This window comes from Ursus americanus, chromosome 2 (genome assembly GCF_024610735.1).
Source record: "Ursus americanus isolate L20-20 chromosome 2, mUrsAme1.1.p, whole genome shotgun sequence".
Taxonomy (NCBI): domain Eukaryota; kingdom Metazoa; phylum Chordata; class Mammalia; order Carnivora; family Ursidae; genus Ursus; species Ursus americanus.
Genome location: NC_142128.1, coordinates 32,365,488 through 32,380,082, shown reverse-complemented (window position 1 = coordinate 32,380,082; position 14,595 = coordinate 32,365,488).

Sequence of the window (14,595 nt, the reverse complement as noted above, 5' to 3'; positions counted from 1 at the left end):
GAAGTGGGCACAGTCCTCGGGTCCCCCTGGTATCTGCATCTAACTGGGCAGGTCCAAAGGCATTAGAGCTGGGAGTTGGGGCTAGGGGTGAGGAGGGGAAGGCAAGATGACCCAGTTACTGAGTCCTTTCACCAGAGAAGAAACGTGGGGCATCGCTCTCCCACTTGGAGCACTTAATGGTAGTAAAATAGTGCAGTAGTCAAGAGCCCTGACCAAGAACACCAAGTGGTACCGGGCAGAGCTAGGGCTTGAACCCATTTGTGTCAGGCTCCAGAAGCAGCACTTTGAACCGCTACGTTATCTGTGGAAGTCACCAATTTGCTGGACCTCTTTAGATGGGTTCCTTACCCTTGCTGAGGCTTATTTTCCTCCTCTTCTAGGGTACAAGAACGTCAGGTCGGCAATTGCTAATGCTCAAACTTATATCCTAAGTAGCAGAACCCCGTCTGAATGCCATCCTTCACACATAACCCTCACACAGAAAGCAGTGAAAAGTGGGGCTCTGGTCCCAGGTTGAAAGAGGGTAGGAGGCTGGGGGGTTCCTTGCCCCTTCCCCAACTCCACCCCCACCCACACATAGCTCCTGAAAGAATGCTAGGATTCTGATGAATGCATTTTGAATACGTGGTCTGACCCTGGCACTGTACAGAAGAGACTGCAGAACTGTAAGGAGCAGGGGGACCACGTGGAATTGTTCATCAGGAATTGACTGAGCAAAGATCAGAATCCAGGACTTGCAAGTCAGCCGGGCATTAAGAAACAGAATGTGAACCCTGGCTCTTAAACTTATAAGCCGCATGACCGTGGGTAGGTCCCTAGGCCTCTCTGTGCCTCAGTTTCCTCATCTATAAAATGGGGATAATAATAGTACTTAAATATGGGAGTGTGTAAAGAGTAAATTCAGTGGGACAATGCACATAACAGCACTTAGCATAGTAGCCAGCCTTTGTCAGGGTTTAACAAATGTCAATTATTTGTATGCTCATTATTGCCTGATAGGACCCTTTGGGGCCTAAGGAAGAGGTTCTCCTAGGATGATCTGTCCCCTGACAAATACTTCCCTCAGCTGAACACTCACCGTGTGTGCTCAGGGAGGTGAAGCACGCAGGGCGAGGGAGGACGCCATTGGCCGGCCCTGGTTCCCCAGCTCAGTGCATCCCAGATGGTGCCCCACAGGGGAGCTGGCCAGTGACACGTTGGCAGAGTCTCCCTTCCTTACACAGTTCACTGAGCCACGCAGGGCCCAGGAGCCTCGGGCTATAGCCCACTGTGCCAAGGAGGCAGGCTGCCCAGCCGGGACTGATGGAAAACAGGCGTGGTGAGCCCCAGGGAGCTGCCAGTGCCTCCAGCCTCTGGAGAAGGTACAGGTGAGGCACTCGTTCAGCCACCTCCCCAACTCCTCCGGCACCCCAGCTTCTCCCTGAGAGGGAGAGGGAGGGACGTGGTCAGAAGCCAGCCCCCGTTCCACGTGACCTGAGTCCATGCCTACCGTTACCCTTTTGCTGAAAGCGGCAGCTCTTAGAACACAGCCAGGCAGTGGAAGGCAATGACCCTCTCCTTAGACAAATGAGAAGTCAATCCCTTCAACTGGAAATGGAGATGACCATGATAGTGACCTCAGAGTCGAGGCGGGGGTTAGGCGCTGTATTGCATACAGCATGTGGAAGAGTGTCTGCCACGCAGAAGATGTTCAGTACATGGTAGCCAACGTCTGTGTCTGTGTTACATTCATATTTGTATCAATACTGTTGCCCAATGATAAAAGCATAGACTCTGCAACTTCTCCGCCCAGGCCCAAATCTTGGATGTGTCTCTTCCTATTTGTGTGGGTGCCGGCAAGTTGTTCCATGCCTGAGACCTCAGTTTCCTGATCCACAAAATGGGGAGGATATCTGTACCTCCCTCCCTGAAAGGACTGCTGGGATGAGATCAGGTGATACACATGAATTCTTTAGCACAGCATGTGGTACAGAGAGATGGACAAGTAGAGGCTGTTTCTATTATTAATGAGCATTAATATTATTGCCCAATGTCACAAAGCCAGTTAGGACTAGAATCAGTGCCTCCTGCCCCCCTATTTGGTGTTCATTCTGCCACTTGCTGCTCCTCTCCCCCAGCTGAAGTTCCCAGCTCTGCCCTCTGAAAGTCACTGTTCCTAAAAAAGAACTCCATTTTTACTGAAGTCACAAAAAAAATTGTCGCCAAGCCCAGTGGTCGGGTCCAAATTGCATAAAGAACATTTCTTTTCATTAGGCAAAGCCACCCAAGGATCCAGGCTACAGGGAGAGGAGGAAAGACTGAAGTCCCAACAACCAGAGGCAGGCGCCAACAGACCTGGCTGCAACCACACTTCTGTGCCTCCCCTCTGGTTGTGCAAGCATAGGCAAGCCGTCCTGCCTTCCGGGGCCTCAGTTTCCTTGTCTGCAAAATCACAGTTGCAGTGGGAATGAAATGAGGTAAAGCATGTGGCACATACTGGGTCCTTAATAAATGGGATGGATTATTATTATACATCATAGCTTTCTTTGTTGAGTGCGGTATTTGTGGGGTTTGGGGTTTTCATTTGTTTGTTTGTTTGAAGTTTTGTTTTGTTTTGCTCTTAGTGAAAAGGTGAAGGGTTTTATGCTTCCTGCCTCTGGGCGTGTTTCGCTGTCTCCAGTCCCTGGCAGACAGTTGGATCTCTCTCCATCGGAAGAGATGGGCTGGGTCAGGCAGAATAAGATTCTTCTGGGAAGCTCGGGGACGCGGGCATGCTGGAGCTCAAGGCCCCGTCTTGGCCACAGAGACACACTCCCCTTTGCTTCCATCAGGGCTGTTGCTTTAAGCGCCTCACCCATGCCTGCCCTGAGACCATGAGCACACGCAGACACACATGCTCACACACCAACACGTCCACCCATCACTCCCTGCCGTCTTGGCCTTTTATTCATTTCTTAAACAAAACGTAATAAATGTGCACTTCAAACACAAATCAAGCCCTACAGTGAGATAGAGTTTTCCTCTCTTACTTGTCTCTCTCTTCACTGTCCCTTTCTCCGCTCCCACTCTTCTCTGCCCCAGGCACCTAGCTTCCCTCCCCAGAGGCCCTCGCTAATGCTGCTTCCCCATCAAGAGCTTCAGTTTATGAAGCCTTTGTCTACTTCCTCAGGTCCATACGGCACAGGACAGGTGTCACTACGTGACTTCTGAGGCTAGACTGCCCAAAAAGCAATGTAATTCTACCTTGTTCTTGTTCATTCTTGGAATATGTATCCGCCATGCTGTGAGGAAGCCCTAGCATCCAATGGAGAGCCTTCCACAGAGGAGGAACCAAGGCCCACAGCCCACAGCCTACAGCCCTGGCAGGATCTCCCACCACCAAGCACACCGACCTGCCAGCCACATAAGTCACTTTGAAAGTGGATCCTGCAGGCCCCAGCTGAGCTGCCCCAGTGAAGATAAGCTGTTACTGCTGGACCCTGTCTGAGCTGCAGATTCATCAGCAAATTAACTGTTGTTGTTTTAAGCCACTAAGATTTGGGGCAGTGTGTTACACTGCATTTTAACAAGCCTCCCAGATGGTTCTGTCACAGGTAACCAGTTCGTACTTCAGGACAGACTGCCCTTGGCCAACCTCTGGGAACCTGGGAGGCACCTCAGTGAATCCACCACAGGGTTTATAAACACCAAAGCCATGTTCACAGAGAAATTCCAAGAACCCCTTTCTCTAGCATGGGGTTGATGAGCAAAACCTGGGCCTCTTTTGTACCCATATGTTTGCACCAATGGCTTTCCCAAGAATGCCTGCAGCTCTCCCCACTTCTGAATAAGCAAAGCCAATTTTCCATCCATATTTGCAGAGGTATTTGTTACCTAAGCAAGAAGCAGCCTTGCAAATTCTTGGGTAAATAACACAAGTCCAAGAACAATACTCCCATGCCAGTAGCCACAAGATGCTGGAAATGACAGATCTCTCGGGACTGCTCAATCTCACTCCCAGACTCAGCAAGACACTGGCTCCAAGGACTGTGTGGGCACTACCACTCTCGGTCGAGCAGGAAGCCGAAGACCAGACAGAGCGCCATGATTAAACACGAGGACTTGTGTTCACATCTTGGCTCTGGGACTCACTAGCTGTGTGACTTCAGGCAAGCTGCTTAACCTTTATGAACCTCAGTTTTCCACCACGCAAAATGAGGAAAATAACACTTTCCTCATTGGGTCGCTGTAAAGAGAATGTGGGAGAGTCATCTAGTGCAGGAAGGAACTTGGTACATACTCAGTAGATAGTAAGAGTTACTATTTTTTTAACATGTTTTATTATTACATGCTATCCAGATAAAAAGTAGGCAGAGGCAGCCCCGGGATGGAAGTCAGGAGACCTGGATTCTTGTGTTGTTTTTGCTGCTTCCTTGCTCACATACTGATGCAAGGTGGTCAACAGTGCTGGACGGTATTTGCAAAATGAGGTGGAAGGACCAGGAGGCGATCTCTAAGCTCTGGGTACACTCTAGCTTTCTCCTTTGTCAGACTGCCGAGAGGGTCCTATTGCCTAATATCTCAGATACCCTTTTAAATGGCAAACATAACGTCAAAACCACTGAAGCCAAAATAAGAGAAGGGGATGGGCGAGAAGGAGAAATGGTTGGCTCAGAGAAGCCAAAAATGGGTTGAACAGTCCAACCCCGGGGATGCAGTCTGATCTCAAGAACAGCTGGAACCCGGCTCCCATGTGTCTCTCTCCCTCTTGCTCGCTCGCTGCACTTGCCCTCCCTCACCGCACTGCTGCCTCGCTCCACAGTCAGACAGCACATCAGTGCCCCCTGTATCCAGTGAAACCCAAACCCAGAGGAAAGAATGACTGACCGCCCTCCCTCCCCAAGCCCAAACAGCCCCAGGCAGTGATTCCTTGGCCCAGCCTGGCTCGATCGCTGACATCCTGACCCATCAGCATGTTACTGGGGTAGGGTCATGTGAGAGCACGGCAGCTCTCCAGGAAACCATATACCGCCACCTCCCCAGCCAGGGCACATCTGAATTTGCAGCTCCTACAGTGCACCCTAGAAGGGGGCTCCTCTACCTCCATCGTTACTTTTCAAAGCGCTCCCACTTGTAGTCCCATATATTCTTTATGACAAGCTCACAGCAGAAACAGAATGGACAGCATTAAATCTAACATAATGCGGAAGGACACTGGGGCTCAGGGAAGCCAGGCCCCATGGCCAAAGACACACAGCCTGTCTGTGGCAAAGGCAAATCTAGGTAAGAACCCAGGTGCCTGAACTCTCCCGTGTCCTTTCCCAAAGGCACTGTGTCCTTTGCCTGATTGTTCCAGAATGAGCACGAATGCAGTCCCAAGAATGGAATAGTTGGTGAGTCCCATGTGTCCCTTCCTCTGGCAACTACGGAGGCTCTCTCGGGGGCTGCTTTCTGGGTCTGATGTCTCCTTGACTATAAATAGCAGACTCGGGAACTCTCAAGCCCAGACAAGGAAAAGCACAAGTTTCTTAAGGCCCTTCCCACCTGCTAAGAATGGAAGAAAAGGAAAGGAAGCAGAAGGAAACCCTGGAGACGTCCGGAACAACTCCAAGTTCTGGCTGAAGAAGATACTTCATCAATGCAGACACCACTCCATCCCTCCCTCCAGATTCCTCCCTGGGCTTCATGGCAGGGTCCACCCCTGGGACATGGCACTGAGCATCCCCAAGGGAAGGCGGAGTGGGCTTCCCTACCTTCCTCCTTAGCTTGCAGTGTCTCCGCCAGCTCTTTTAACGCCGCGTGGCAGTTAGGCATGCTGGCTTGAGAGCTGGTCTGCCCAGCTATCCGGCCCTGCCAAGTTATTTCACTTCTGTGCCTCCATCATTTCTATAATGATTGATTTTTTTTAAAAGAGTATTTATGCCTTGGCTTTATTATGTGAATTAAGTAAGATAGCACAAATAAAGTGCTTAGAACTTGCCAGCACGTGGCATGCCTGGTTGCTATTGTTGCTTACTCAGTTGGAAGAGTGGCTGGGAACTACGGGGGGGTGGGTATTTTTTTGTACCCCATTGTTGTCATACTATAAAAGCAATGCATCCAGAAAGGAAAGGCTAGCGCAGAAGGTGAGACATTCATGGGAATAGCTGGCTTGGTCTGTCCAACGGTCAAGGACATGGATGAAAAGGCAGGGCTGTGTTGTGTTTGATTCTTTTTTTTTAAGGTTTATTTATTTGAGAGAGAGAGGGTAGAGAGGAGGGGCAGAGGGAGAGAGAGAGAGTCTCAAGCCGACTCCGTGCTGAGTGTGGTGCCCAATGCAGGGCTTGATCCCAGGACCCTGAGATCATGACCTGAGCCAAAACCCAGAGCCTGCCACTTAACCAACTGAGCCACCCAGGCGCCCCTGCTGTGTTTGATTTAAAGAGGGTTAAGGGGTGCGCCTGGGTGGCACAGTCATTAAGCGTCTGCCTTCGGCTCAGGGCATGATTCCAGCGTTCTGGGATCGAGTCCCACATCAGGCTCCTCCGCTAGGAGCCTGCTTCTTCCTCTCCCACTCCCCCTGCTTGTGTTCCCTCTCTCGCTGCCTGTCTCTATCTCTGTCAAGTGAATAGATAAAATCTTCAAAAAATAAAAATAAAAAAATAAAGAGGGTTATGGGGTGTGACAACCAAATGGAACTATGGTCCTTAATGGATCCTGGTTCAAACAAACCTACTGTAAAAAATAAAAAAAATTGAAGTATAAATGGGGAAATTTGAATACAGACTCTGTATCAGATAACATTAAGGAATTATTCCTCATTTTGTCACATGTGATCATGGTACGATGGTTAGGTAGGAAACTATTCTTATTTTTTTAGAGATACATACTAAAATACTTAGGAAGAAAGTATTATGATATCAGTAACTTGAAAATATTTCACCCAAGAGGCACCTGGGTGGCTCAGTTCATTAAGCATCTGCCTTCAGCTCAGGTCATGATCCCAGCGTCCTGGGATCGAGCCCTGCATTGGGCTTCTTGCTCAGTGGGGTGTCTGCTTCTTCCTCTCCCTCCCTCTGCTTGTGTTCTCTCCCCCATGCATGCTCTCTCTCAAATAAATTTTTAAAAAAATGTTTTTAAAGAATTGTCACCCAAGAGAAAGAAAAAGATGAAGCAAACGTGGCAAAATGTTAACAATCATAAATATATGGGATGGGTTTACGTTCATAATATACCTCCGTAATACCAGCCTCTGTATTTTTGGGTATGTTGGGAAATTTCCATAATAAACAAAACATACTTATGTAAAAACTTAAAACCTACAGAAACAACACTGAAGGAAATAGTAATTCCACCATACAGGAAAAAAAAAATCACTAAAAATGTTTCACCATCTCTCCACCCTGTTCTGTTTTACCATCAGCGCAATCACAAGCCACATGACATCCTGCAGTCTGCTTTTTGTAAACTTATCATAACATGAGCACTTTCCCCTGCTATTAAAATGTCTTTACCAGCATCATTTTTAATGGCTGCAGAATATTCTTTTGAGGGGATGAACCAGGAAACCTTTACGTTCCTCTACCTACAGAGCTGCAATGGTAAGGACAGTCCGATTATAATTTTCATTTAAATGATCATGATATTAAAAAGGATGATGATGAAGAGGAGGATGGCTAATATTCACTGAGTGCTCACTGGGTGCCTGGCCCTTTAACACGCAACATCCCTTTTAATCTCTGCAACCCGCGAAGTAGCCACGATTATGACCGGCCGACATTCAGAGTTGACTACTCGCGGTCACGCAGCTAGGAAGCGGCAGAGCCCAGGCTCCTATTCGGAGGTAAGAATGTAAGCTCGCACCTTTAATTCCGTTCGCGTATTTGTTCCCCAAACATCGACAGGATCAGGTACTCGGCTGGGTGGTGGCCCACACTGTGAACACGGTCTGCAGCAGGAACGCCAACAATTTAAATTGGTCAGACCGGAAGTCTCCAGAGCGGTGACTCCTGAGTCTCCAGTGCCTGCGCTCCCTCTCCAAAGTTGAATAAGCCAAAGCCCAGACTTGTAGTAATGACTCTTCTTGCCCAGGGAAGAAGGGATCCCTGACTGCCAGAGAGAGGGTCGGGGTGGGGAACAATTTGTTGTTGATAATTCACGACACCAGAAACTTTTTAATATTCATATTATTTATTCTTAGTCCTGCCTGTCTGCACCAGCACTAACAGTTTGTTGTTAATGAGACAGAAGCATTTGTAAATCAACTTAATTGACATTTTTATGGGGTTCAGAAGGCCCTAAACACAGGATTTTCAGTGGGAAGCTGAATGTGAGCTATGGGCAGGGACAGGGCCCCACAGAGCCTGGTGCAAAGGAAGGTCATTGAGGAGCAGCCCGAGGGGGAAGGAGCCTCATGGCTCCCCAATCGGATCCAGGAATTCTGTCCCATGGCCCCGTCTTGGTCCTTCACTTCATTCCCACCACAGCTACCCTGCCCCGCCCCATCCAGCCCTGGAGGTTCCACTAGTCTGCAATGTTGGGCATGGGACTTTACTTGCTCGGTGCCTCAATTTCCCCATCTGTAAAATGGGAATGATAATAGTCCCTTCCTCACAAGGTTGTTATGAGGGTTCGGTGGGCTAACCGATGGAATGAACTTGGAACCACACCTGGTACTTTGCTACTGTTACTATTGTTACTGTTTATAAAATGAATTTTATGAAGTTTCCGTGGTTGATTTTAATGATGTTTTCCAAGGATTCTGAATTACCTCCTGTAAGAGTTTTATATCCTCTCCTTATGGAACTCAGCAGTGGCCACGTGACTTGACCTGGGCCACCAGTCTGCAGGTGGAACTGACATGCGTCACTTCCAGGAAGATCTAACATTACTCACTGTCTTTTTTTTCCCCTTTGCTGTGAAACTGGCAATGTTCCACACAGGGGTTCTTCCGTCTGCCAGAACCCATAGTGAAGATGACACGGAAAGAGGCCACGGGTGGACATGCAATGTGGGGAAGAAATGAGCCTTGGAGGTTGGAGGCCACGCAGCTTTGGGGGTTGTTGGTTACTGCAGCAAAACCTAGCTTCTGGTAACAGACACAGTATCTTGCCTTAATATGCTCTTGGTCCAAAGGGGAAGACATCACAAGCAGAGAGGCTGAGACAGTGGAGAGCAAAGGGGCTGCCGGAAGTCCCAAGGAAGAAAACCAGACCCAGCCAGGAAGGACAGAGTGGGAAGGGTCCTGGAAACAAACCAGCCTGCCAGTTTCAGCTGGGAGTAAGAATTGCATCACCGGATGATATGCTGGTGTTTATCGATTGCTTACTCTGCTCCAAATAGTTTTTCGTGTTCTCTCATTTAATCTTCAAAACAGCCCTACAAAGTAGTTGTTGGTATATGATGACTTCTTTTTTTTTTTAAGTAGGGGTAATGAAACTTTAAAAGTTTAAGTAACTTGCCCCAAGTCCCAGAGGAGAAGATTTGGACTCGGGCAGAGTGTACGTACTTTCCACCACGTCGTACTGTCTCCTGTACAGGTCCTCACTTTCCACCTGCATCTGACCCACTGGGAGGGGGTGAGGGAGTAGGATCATTACAATGAGATTTACAAGCCCACCCCAGGTCTGCCCCGGTAGGCAGCATTTTCAGATGTCCCCCACGATCTCCACCCCCTGGTGTTATGCCCCGTACAGTCCCCTCTCCTGGCGTGACCAAGGTCTGTGACTTGCTGCTAATCCATAGAATATGGTGTCTGTAACTGGGTACCCTCATGTTATCTAGAAAGTAGGGAAGGAAGGCTAAAGCTGTAATTGACGAAGATACAGCAGTCACTCATATTAGCCAGGATGGGGGCTGTCTGGTCACTTTCATGGTTTGGACAATGTTCCTGTTTTGTCTGTCTTCAGACGTGACTGCCCAGTGGTCTTCTCTGTCTTGACCCATCACGGTCCTGGAGTGGCCCTGTCTGATGTTGGTGCTCTGTGAAGCCATTTCCGCTCAACAGAACACCAAGGCCCAGCTGTGGGCACCAGGCCAGCTCCCAGCCATCAGGGGCTGCTTTCCTCTTTCTCAGAAAGTTTGAAAGTGAGGAACACAGCAAAGTAAACCTGGAGCGGGAGGCAGGAGCCAGTTGCATAGGGGCTTCTGCATCAGACGTGGCCCCCTAGAGGCCGGTAAAGAGACAAGGGCTCTCACTCCAAGCTCAGGGATCTCTCCTCCCTTCCCTTCGCCCTACTGCTAGGAGTTCCCATCACCTAGGATCCAAGTGGGGAATGGCAACCATGCTGTTGCCTGAGAAATACTGACCACCCAGCTGGGCTTTAGATCTCCCCTCCCCTGCCCCTGCAGACTGAATAGTCCTTGATTCCTTAATTCATGCATTCATTACTTTATCTAATATTTATTAAATACCTACTGAGTGTCAGGCACTTCGTCTGAGCATTGTTGACAGAAGAGAAAACAAGACCAATGACTGTGTCAGCCAAGTGGTTTTCAACAAAATCCCTTTTCCCCAAATCACATGCTTTCCTCTTCTAGCCTCCACTGCCCTCCTCCGTCAGCACACCCTGCCTGTCTGTGAAAACCCCAACTATCATTTGAGATCCATCCCAGAAGCCTCCTCCTCCATGAGGATTTCTAGATCCATCCTGGCCCTGAATAGGACACTGCTCCAGAAGAACCCTTCCCCAGAACCCTTTCGTCTGAAAAGGCACTGCCTGACAGCACAAGGGTCTGATGGTCTTGATACTGGTTGGGTCTGAAAGACAGTCTACACCAACAAGAAGAGAGAAAGGGCTCGAGAGATCAGTGAGGGCTGAGGGACACTGCTCCCTAATGACGATGGAGAGCCTTCACCAAACTGGGAAGCCCCAGGAACTGGGCCAGAAGAGCCTGCCCACCAGGGAACGGAGAACCCGTGAAGTGTGTTGGGGAGCCGCCCACCTGCGGACTCCATGAGCTGGAAGAGAAGACTCAGACCTGAACGGAAGGACTTCCTCGTGCATTCTACTGAACACTTAGTCACAGAGACTGTTAGGCGTGGCCCTCCCTCAGGTGCAGAGCTGAGTTAATTATATTCAGGAATCATGGTGGTTGCAGGGTCGAGTTCCCGGCACACACAGGTCCCCAGGCAAGCCACCAGACAAGTTGGGGTGGTGCTCCTGAGAGCTGAGGCATTCGCCGGAGGACTGGGGTTCCCCAACACACTTAAACAGGCTCCTTTCTGCTTCATCAGCCCTACCTGGCTTCTGTTAAGAACTCTAATGGGTACACCCACCCTGCACCTACTCAGGGATGATCACCGTTAACTCCATGGGGTTCATATTTCCAAATCTTTTTCTGGTCATATATGAATTAATACTTTTTCCTAAGAGTGGAGCTGCATTTCATATAATGTTGTGTAACCTACCACAATTTATTTGAGCAATTCACTGATTGTTTGAAGGTTAAGCTTTTTCCTACTAATCCTCTATTTTTGAACAATTTGATTGTTCCACCTAATCTCTGACTGTTTCCAGCGCTCACGCAGAGGAGCACTGTTTGACTGATAATGGTTTAGAGAAGAAGAAAACTCCTCCCCACCCCTAGTTCTTTAAGGCAGACAAAATATTAATGGCTGACTGCCAGGTTTTGAGTGTTTATTATGTATCAGGCACTGTTCTAAATTCTTAACATGTATTATCTCATTTAATCCTCACCAAAATCCAGCCTAGGTTGTGAGAGGTGGGCCATTCTCCCTATTTTCTGGATGGGGAAGCTGAGACCTAGGATAGGTCTGATGCTTGCCCAAGGTCACGCAGCCTGAACATATAAATTCAAACCTATCTATTCTGACAGGAAGCCCTAGGCACACTGTAGCAGGGAAGATCCCATCTCTTGTGGGTGTTTAGAAATATCCACATAAGAACAGCTCTTGGGCAGCCCTGACCGCTCCAACATTTGCTTCAAATACCTGATAAGGTCTGACTGTACACCCCTCTAAATTTCTTACTATCCTTGCTGTTCCCTCCTCTTTTCCTCTCCGGGACTAACTCAGTAATGGAAAGAACTGATACCAGACATATGCAGACCTTGCTAATCAATCATGTTCTTTTTCCTGATGGTTCTGAACTGAACCTCAGAATCTTTCTTAATACAGTACCCCAAGCACCCTCTATCGGTCGGTCAGAGTTGACATACGAGATAGAGCCTTTTTGCCATCTCTGTTCTAGGCTATGAGTGTTTCCAGAGCAGCAATGGTATATTACTCAACCCTTTAATACAATTTTTTAAAAATAATATCAGCAACAACTAACATTTGATATGCTTCTAATGTACTTCAGACACTGTGTTTAGTGGTTTATATATATCCTGTCCTTTAATCCTTCCAAGGGAGATATTTAGAATGCCCATTCCTCAGAGGAGGGAAGAAAGGCACAAAGAGCTGAAACAAAGCATGAAAACTGTACTGCTAATAAATGGAGGCAAGACCGCAACCTCTGGAGTCTGAGCGACAGAACGCAGTCCTAACCGCCATGCGCCATCGCCACTGTCCCACTTCCAACGTCCCCAGACTCCACACAGTGCGTGGCCTGCAGTAAACACAGAACGGCATTGCATAAATGAATGCATGCACACATAAATAAATGGATTGGATCAAAGTCGGGCTCAGAGGGGGAAGGGCAAGGTGGGATCAGCCTCTCTAGGAGGCTGGGCTGTGGGAGATGGTTTCTGACTCAGACCCAGCTCCCAAACCCGGCAGGAAGAACTGCCTCCCTGCTTCTCAGCCTGAGATTCAAACCTTCCAAGATTATAATTATCTGGCTCGCCCCGCCCACGGCCCTGCTTCTCCATGGAGCCACCGCTCACGGCCTGGGGGCTCCAGAGGAGAGGGGGCGGCTGAGGGTTGGCAGAAGGGGGGCCTCCGGGGTTCTCTTAGTCAGAGAGGGGGAGGAACGAGCGAGAAGGGGCGGCAGCCCTGGGGTGGGGGAGGGAAGCCACAGAGAAGGAGCCACAGGTCACCACGAGTCCCCTTGCGTCCTCCACTGATACAGGATGGGACACAGGCATCATGGCAAGTATGCGCAGAGAGCCAGGACTCGGTGGGTGGGGCCCTGCTGCACCCCAGAAAAGCACCCGGTCTTCATTTCCGCTACCCAGGCCTCCCCTGCCCCTTCCTGAAAGTGGCTGAAGAACAGGATCATCTCAAAGCTCCTCTGAGCCAAATGTTCTCTAACTGGCACATTTTTCATTGCACAGGAAACACATGTGCTTCACCCTCACACCCCCACCCTGGCTCTCCGCTTGGATCCAGCCTGGCACGTCGGGTGCGCAGACCTCCTCAACCCCGCCCCCTTGCCACCAACAGCATTTTCACTCCCCAGAGCAGTCTATGACCCTCGTGGCTGCCGGTCCCTCCCCCACCAGGCATACACAGGGAGGCCACAAGGTCTGACACCATACGTAACTTGGGGTCATATTTTAATATCAGTAAATCATCTGTTAGACATTCTCACCTTTGTTTCTGGACCTGATGGTCACCCTATGGAAGGCACGCTGTACCTATGTGGTGATGGGAATCTCATGGGTTTTGCAACCTAACCGGCTGAATTCCAAACTGATTTCCACACTGACCACCTGCATGGCTTTGGGCAAATCTCCACCTCCCAGAGCTTCCTGGTCTGCCTGAGGGGGACTGGCAGGTGCAAGGAGAACAGGCATTCGTTACTAAATGTACAGGAACTATCCTGCTTCCTCGATCGTTCTGCTAACTCTTTTGCTAAGAGGTTTTTCCTGCTCAAGACCAGGCAGGTTCGCAATGGGCCCCCAAGGAACAACATCTAGTGAAGCCCCGAGCTGCCCCCTTGAGCATCTGGGCGCACAGCATGTCTCGAAGAGGCGATGCACACCTGCTCAAGGGAGGGGAGCAGGTGACGTGGTGATGGCTTGAAGCCCAGGTGCACCTCATGCTTGAAACCAACTACCTCTCTGAGTGTCACATGCCTCACCCGGAGAATGGGAGGTTCATAGGATCTAGCACAGGGGTAGTTGTTAGAATTGAGACGAGGTGGGCACCTAGCACAGAGCCTGGTTTGCAGTAAACACTAAATTAATGTCAGCTGTAGCCATCACTCAAGGGGAGATGTGAGCCTCTGGGCCACCCGATGGAGCAAATAATCTGGCCACATTCTGTGCTCACAGCATGTGTAAGTGGATTAAGAAGGAGAAGCAGGAAAAAAGAGAGGGGTCCTCTGAGCATTAGTCTAAGCCTGAAATGAGCCTGGAGGGGTCAGGCTGCCAAGAATCCATAGAATTCCGTCTGACCATGGTCAGAGGCTCTGCTTCTCCTTTTTGGCTAGCGAAGGGGAACAAGAAGAAAATGCAGAGCCAGTCGGGAGACATGAGGGAGAACTTCCTGGCTGCAGTGGAAGGCATGGGACTCTAGCACAAGCGTGCAGAGCACTGGGTCGTCCTCCCTTCTACAGGGGATCATTCCACCACTCCAGCCTCCCTCCACCACCAGCTTCGACTCCAGCTGCACCTGACACCATCCCTCCGCAGGCTTCCATGTTCCTCCCTATTTCTGTTTCAGGACTTTTTCCAGAGTGATAGAAGCTCACTCAGCTGGGTCTCCACATACAGAGCAGTCTGGACTCGCAGAGGAGTTACACCCTGGTG